Source organism: Somniosus microcephalus, unplaced genomic scaffold (genome assembly GCF_052327205.1).
Source record: "Somniosus microcephalus isolate GS21.2 unplaced genomic scaffold, FLI_Smic_1.0 unresolved_chr2, whole genome shotgun sequence".
NCBI lineage: Eukaryota > Metazoa > Chordata > Chondrichthyes > Squaliformes > Somniosidae > Somniosus > Somniosus microcephalus.
The window spans coordinates 30,856,500-30,863,673 of NW_028225180.1; positions in this window are offsets into that span (position 1 = coordinate 30,856,500).

Here is a 7,174-nt window from a genome sequence, read left to right on the forward strand (position 1 = left end):
CTACAGTTATCTCTAACTATGGTCCCACATCTTCCTCTATTACACCTACATTCGCACTACCAAAATCATGTTTAGAAACTAAAGAAATCACATGGTATCTCCACAAAACTTCATCCTTCACATCTAGATTCCCACTTCGCCCCGAGTCCTCCAGCCTTGAATTATTATATCACTTCATATTGACCCTGACTTTTTATATTTTCCGTTGGCCTTGTCGCATATACCATTTTAACCACCCCCGCCCTATCTCCCTTTGCACCTTGCTACTACATTTTCAACATTCCTAATGATTTGCTGCAGTATTGAGTGCTCTGGTCTGATTTTGGGATTGATGCAATCCAGCTATTAATACAGCAAACAGCAACAATTTTCTCTCGCTGCTGAAAGCGTTCTAACCACAAGCATTTCTCTCCTAGTCCTGTACAAACGTCGCAGAGATACTGGACTCCAACAGTCTTGCTTTTAGCTTTCATATGTTTTGGAACGATTTTTACATTCACACACATAACATTCAGTCGATGTTGTTAATGCTCACCCTAGTTTGTTTCCCTTTTGAAAAAATAAATAAACTAACTTTATCGCTCATTACTTCAAAATCTCCCTTCTTTTTTCCTGGTAATATCTTTGCACTATTTCATAAATCTGTTGATCCTGCTCAAAAGAAGTTGTAATAATTAAACTCCCTTATATACTCAGATCAGGATTTCCCCAAACTCCGGACATTTCAACTGATTCTCTTTCGCCTGCTGCATCCAGCTTTTCTGAAAACCATTATTCATGGTCTGTTCAGATCGTGGCCGTCCCTTCCCTTTTCCCCGAACTCACTCTAATATCTTAAGGCTAAAGGGATCAAGGGATATGGGCAGAAAACATGGACAGGGGTACGGAATTTGGATGATCAGTCATGATCTCATTAAATGGCAGAACAGTCTCGAGGGGCCGAATGGCCAACTCCTGCTCCCATCTTCTCTGTTTCTATGTTTCTATGTCCCAACAACGTGAATCCTTCTGTGCTGCTCCAACATTGAAGTCACACGTTGACTGCCGCCTTAAGCAGACCAGTGCAAAAAAATCCAGAAATCACCCACTTGATGCCTTGTTTTTCAGTCTATTGTCTGACATTCAATTACCTCAAAATATTTCTCATACCAGGGCAACGTACTAGCCGCAACTATCTCAAGCTGATTCACCTTCGCTCCATCAGAGGTGGGGCTGCTCATTGATGATTGCTCAGTGAGTTTACCTCTGTTGGTAATTCCTCAGATAATGAAATAGTCCATGCCCGCATACAGCAAAACATGGATAACATCGAGGTTTGGGCTGATAACTGGAAAAGAATATTCGAACCACACAAGTGTCAGGCATTGATCTTTTTTTCATACCTGGGATGTGGGAGTCGCTGGCAAGGCGGGCATTTATTGCCCATCCCTAATTGACCTTGATGTGGAGGAGCTGAGCCACCTTCTTGAACCGCTGCAGTCCCTGTGGTTAAGGTAATCTCACAGTGCTGTTAATGACGAACTTCCATGATTTTGTTCCAGCGACAATGAAGGAACGGCGCTATACTTCCAAGTCAGGATGGTGTTTGATTGGGGGAAGTAGGTGATAGAGTTCCTGTGCGCCAGCTGCCATTTTCCTTCTAGGTGTTGGAGGTCACGGGTTTGGGAGGTGCTGCCGAAAAAGCATTGGCGAGTTGCTGCAGTGCATCTTGTAGATGGTACACACTGCATAAAGGGTGCGCCGATGGTGGAGGGAGTGAATGTTTATGATGGTTGATGCTGTGCAATGAAGCGGACTGCTTTGTCTTGGATGGTGTCGAGCTTCTTGAGTGTTGCTGGAGCTTCACTCATCCAGGAAAGTGGAGAATATTCCATCACGCTTTTGACTTGTGTCTTGTAGATGGAGGAAAGGCTTTGGGGATACAGGAGGTGAGACACTCGCCACAGAATACCCAGCCTCTGAGCTTCTCTTGTAGTCACATTTTTTATGTGGCTTGTCCAGTTAAATTTCTAGTCAATGATGAGCCCCAGGATATTGCTGGTGGGGGATTCGGCGATGGCACGCCGTTAAATTTCAAGGGTGGTTGTTAGATTCACGCTTGTTGGAGATAATCATTCATTGGCACTCCTGGGACCCGATTATTACCTGTCACATATCAGCGCAAGCCTAAATGTTGTCGAGATCTTGCTGCATGTGGACATGGGCTGCTTCATTATCTGAGTAGTTGCGAATGGAACTGTATACTGTGCAATCATCAACGAACATCCCCATGTTTGACATTATGATGGACGGAAGTTCATTAATTGAAGCAGTTGTAGATGTTTGGGCCTAGGCACTGCACTGAGTAACTCCTGCAGCGATTCCCTGGGGCTGTGATGATTGGCCTCCAAAAAACACAACCACCTATCTTTGTGCTTGTTATGACTACAGCTCGTGGAGAGTTTTCCCTGTATCCCATTCACTTCAATTTTACTAGGTCTCCTTGGTGCCGCGCTCGGTCAAATGCTTCCTTGATGTCAAGAACAGTCACTCTTATCTCATCTCTGGAACTCAGCTCCTTTCTCCATGTTTGGACCAAGGTTCTAATGAGGTCTGGAGCCAAGTGGTCCTGGCAGAACCCAAACTGTGCATCAGTGAGCAGGTTATTGGTGAGTAAGTGGTGCTTGATAGCACTGCGACGACACCTTCCATCACTGGCTTATGATGGCAAGCACACTGATGGGATGCTAATTGGCAGAATTGGATTTGTCTTGCTTTTTGTGGACAGGACATACCTGGGCAGTATTCCAAATTCTCGGTTGGATGATAATGTTAAAGCTGTACTGGAACAGCTTGGCTAGACATGCGGCTCGTGCTGGAGCACAAGCCGTCAGCACAACAGCCGGGAAGTTTTCGGGCCCAAAGCCTTTGATGTACCCAGTGCACTCAGCCGTTTCTTGATATCACGTGGAGTGAATCAAATTGCCTGAAGACTGGCTTCTGTGATGGTGATGAATTCCAGAGGAGGCTGAAGATGGTTGTGAACGCTTCTGCCTTGTCTTTTGCACTTCCGTGCTTGGCTCCTCCAGCATTGAGGATGGGAATATTCATGGAGCCTCCTCCTTCCAATAGTTGTTGAATTGTCCACCAAAATTCACGACGGATATATTGGACTGGGTACTGTGCAATGAGAAGGGACTAATCAGTAATCTTGTTGTACGGGGACCCTTGGGTCAGAGCGATCATAACATGATCGATTTCTCACTCGAAATGGAGAGCGAAGAAATTGACTCAGAGACTAAGGTCCTGAATTTAAACAAGGGGAATTATGATGCCATGAGACGGGAACTGAGTAGGTCTGATTGGACAACGTTCCTGGGAGGACTGGAGGTAGATAAACAATGGCAAACATTTAAAGATAGAATGACAAAATTGCAAAAATTGTTTATACCAATCTGGCATAAAAGGAAATCTAAAAAGGTGACTCAACCGTGGATAACAGGGGAAATTAGAGACAGCATAAAATCCAAAGATAGGGCGTATAAAATAGCCAAAAAAAGCGCCAGAGCGGAAGATTGGGAACAGTTTAAGATAGAGCAAAGGAGGGCAAAGGGCATGATCAAGAGGGGCAAAATAGCTTACGAAAACAAGCTGGCGGAAAATATAAAAACTAACTCCAAAAGCTTTTATAAATATATCAAAAGGAAAAGACTGGTGAAAACCAAAGTTGGTCCATTGCAGTCAGATACGGGGGAATATATAATGGGAAATAAGGAAATGGCAGATCAACTAAATGCATACTTTGGGTCAGTCTTTACGAAGGAAGACACAAAAAACCTCCCTGGGATATCGGGAAAAATAGGGACATTGGCAAAGGAGGAACTGACGCAAATCAATATCTCTAAGGATATGGTGTTAAGGAAGCTAAAGGGATTGAAGGTGGACAAATCCCCAGGGCCTGATAACATGCATCCTAGGGTACTGAAGGAGGTGGCCCTAGAGATAGCGGATGCACTAAGGATGATTTTTCAGAATTCATTAGACTCGGGAACAGTGCCGATGGATTGGAGGGTAGCTAACGTTACCCCACTATTCAAAAAGGGGGGTAGGGAAAAAGCAGGTAATTACAGACCTGTAAGCCTTACATCAGTTGTGGGCAAAATGCTGGAGTCCATCATTAAGGATGAAATAGCGGAGCACTTAGCAAATGGGGACAGGATAGGACAGAGTCAACATGGATTTACAAAGGGTAAATCGTGCTTGACTAATCTATTGGAATTTTTTGAGGGAGTAACTGGTAGAATAGATGGGGGAGAGCCAGTAGATGTGGTGTACCTGAACTTCCAAAAGGCCTTCGATAAGGTCCCACATAAAAGATTAGCATGGAAAATTGAGGCTCATGGGATAAAGGGGAAAGTTTTGGCGTGGATAGGGAACTGGCTGTCAGATAGAAAACAGAGAGTTGGAATAAACGGCTCATTTTCTGAATGGCAGGCAGTAACAAGTGGGGTACCACAGGGATCTGTCCTGGGCCCCCAGCTGTTCACAATTTACATTAATGACCTGGATCAGGGAGTCGGATGCAGCATTTCCAAATTTGCAGACGACACTAAACTAGGAGGGGGGGTGGGCTCAGAGGAAGAGACCAGGAAGCTCCAGAGCGATTTGGACAGACTGGGCGATTGGGCGGATAAATGGCAGATGCACTATAATGTGGACAAGTGCGAAGTTATCCACCTTGGGTGCAGGAACGGGAGGGCAAATTATTATTTAAATGGCAATAGATTGGGAGAGGGGGAAGTACAGAGAGACCTGGGTGTTCTTGTACACCAGTCACTGAAGGCGAGCATGCAGGTGCAACAGGCGGTCAAGAAGGCAAACGGTATGCTGGCCTTCATAGCAAAAGGGTTAGAATACAGGAACAGGGATACCTTGCTGCAGCTGTACAGGGCACTGGTGAGACCACACCTCGAGTACTGTGTACAGTTTTGGTCGCCTCATCTGAGGAAGGATGTTCTTGCCATGGAGGGGGTGCAGCGGCGATTCACCAGGCTGATACCAGGAATGGCGGGAATGACCTATGAGGAGAGACTATGTAGTTTAGGGATGTACACACTGGAGTTTAGAAGATTGAGAGGGGACCTCATAGAAGTGTATAAAATTCTGACAGGTCTAGACAGACTGGATGCAGAAGGAATGTTTCCCTTGGCGCGTGAGAACAGAACTAGAGGACATAATTTAAGGATAAGGGCTAAACCATTTAGGACAGAGATGAGGGGGAATTTCTTCACTCAGAGAGTGGTGAACCTGTGGAACTCATTGCCACAGAGGGCAGTGTACGCCAGCTCATTAAATATATTTAAGAGGGAATTAGATATATTTCTACGGGCAAAAGGGGTTAAGGGTTACGGAGAGAAGGCGGGGACGGGATACTGAATTAAAGGATCAGCCATGATCTCATCGAATGGCGGAGCAGGCACGAAGGGCCGAATGGCCTACTCCTGCTCCTATCTTCTATGTATCTATGTATCTATGTATATGGCAGGACTGCGGAGCTTTGTTCTGATCCGCTGGTTGTTGAATCGATTACTTATGTCTGTAGCATGCTGTTTAGGTACTCATGCTACTGCTCCTGGCATGCTCTTCTGCACTCTTCATTGAACCAGTTTTGGCCCCCTGGCTTGATGGTAATGGCAAAGTGAGCTTTACGCCTCATCTGGTGATGATGGCATATTCTGGGACATTAGCTGAAAGCTATGATTCTGTGAGTATGATTTTGACAGGCTGTTGCTTGCCTATTCTGTGGGACAGCTCTCCAAATTTTGACACACTTCCCCAGATGTTAATGAGGCGCACTTTGCACGGTCGACTGGGCTCGATGTGACTTTTTCATGTCCAAAGCCATGTTCTTTAAAAACCTCTGGAACTCTTCAGACACAAACTGTGGTCCATTGTCAGAGCAAATCTGTTCAGGCAGCCCATTTCTGGTGAATATGGTTCGTAAGACTGTGATAGTTTTTTCTGTGGTGGTTGGGGACATTTTTATTACCACTGGCCACTTTGAATGTGCATCCATCGCAATTAAAAACATCGAATCCATAAAGGGACCAGCAAAATCAATGTGCACCCTTTGCCATGGAGATGAGGGCCACTCCCATGGATGTAGAGGAACTTGTGGTGGGGCGTTTTGGGCCTTCTGGCATCCTGTACAGCTCTTGGTCATCATTTCGATTTCTCTATCGATTCCCGGCCACCAAACAAACGCTCTGGCTAAGTTCTTCATTTTTACCCCAACCAGATGACCCTGATGAAGCTCATTGAGCACTCTATCCGTCAATTTAGGTGGAATTACTACTCTGGATCCACACATCAAGGTCCCCCTGCACACTGACAGCTGTTCTCTTCTCGGCGAGAATGCTGGCAGCAGTGGTTCACCATGTGTTGGCCATCCCTTCACCGTTAAATCATAGACCCAGGAGAGTGTCGGGTCATTTCGTGTTTCCTTTTCTATGTTTGCATTCATCACAGGGAGTCATTCGACTATGGTCGAGTGGAATAACTCCACTGGATCCACCGCCAGTTCTTCTTCCACCGTCGGTAACGGTAGGCGTGACAATCCATCAGCATTCCCATGCTGTTTAGTTCCCTTATACTCGATGTCTTAGTGGTGTGCCCCTAGAAAAAGGGACCACCTCTGCAGCCGTTGTGCTGTCATTATCGGTACGCCCTTCTGAGGGCTGAAAATGGAGACGAGAGGTTGATGATCCGTTAGTAGTGTAAATTTCTGACCGTGCAGGTAGTGATTGAACTTCTTCACCCCCCACACCAGGCTGAGGGCCTCTCTGTCAATCTCAGCGTAGTTACGCTCGGCTGAAGTTAACGAGCGTGACGCAAAAGCTATCGGCCTCTCTGAACCATTAAGGAATTTATGTGACAGTACCGCCCCAATGCCATAGGGAGACGCATCACAAGCCAGCCTTATCGGTAGTGATGGGATGTAGTGAGCCAATACTTTTCTTGAAGTGATTAGGTCCTTACACTCCTGAAAGGCCCGCTTACATTCATCGCTCCATTTCCATGCTACTCCCGTTCATAGTAGGGCGTTCAGTGGATGCAGAATTGTGGACAAATTCGGCAAAAACTTATGGTAGTAATTCACCAATCCGAGGAATGACCTCAGTTGTGACACATTTTC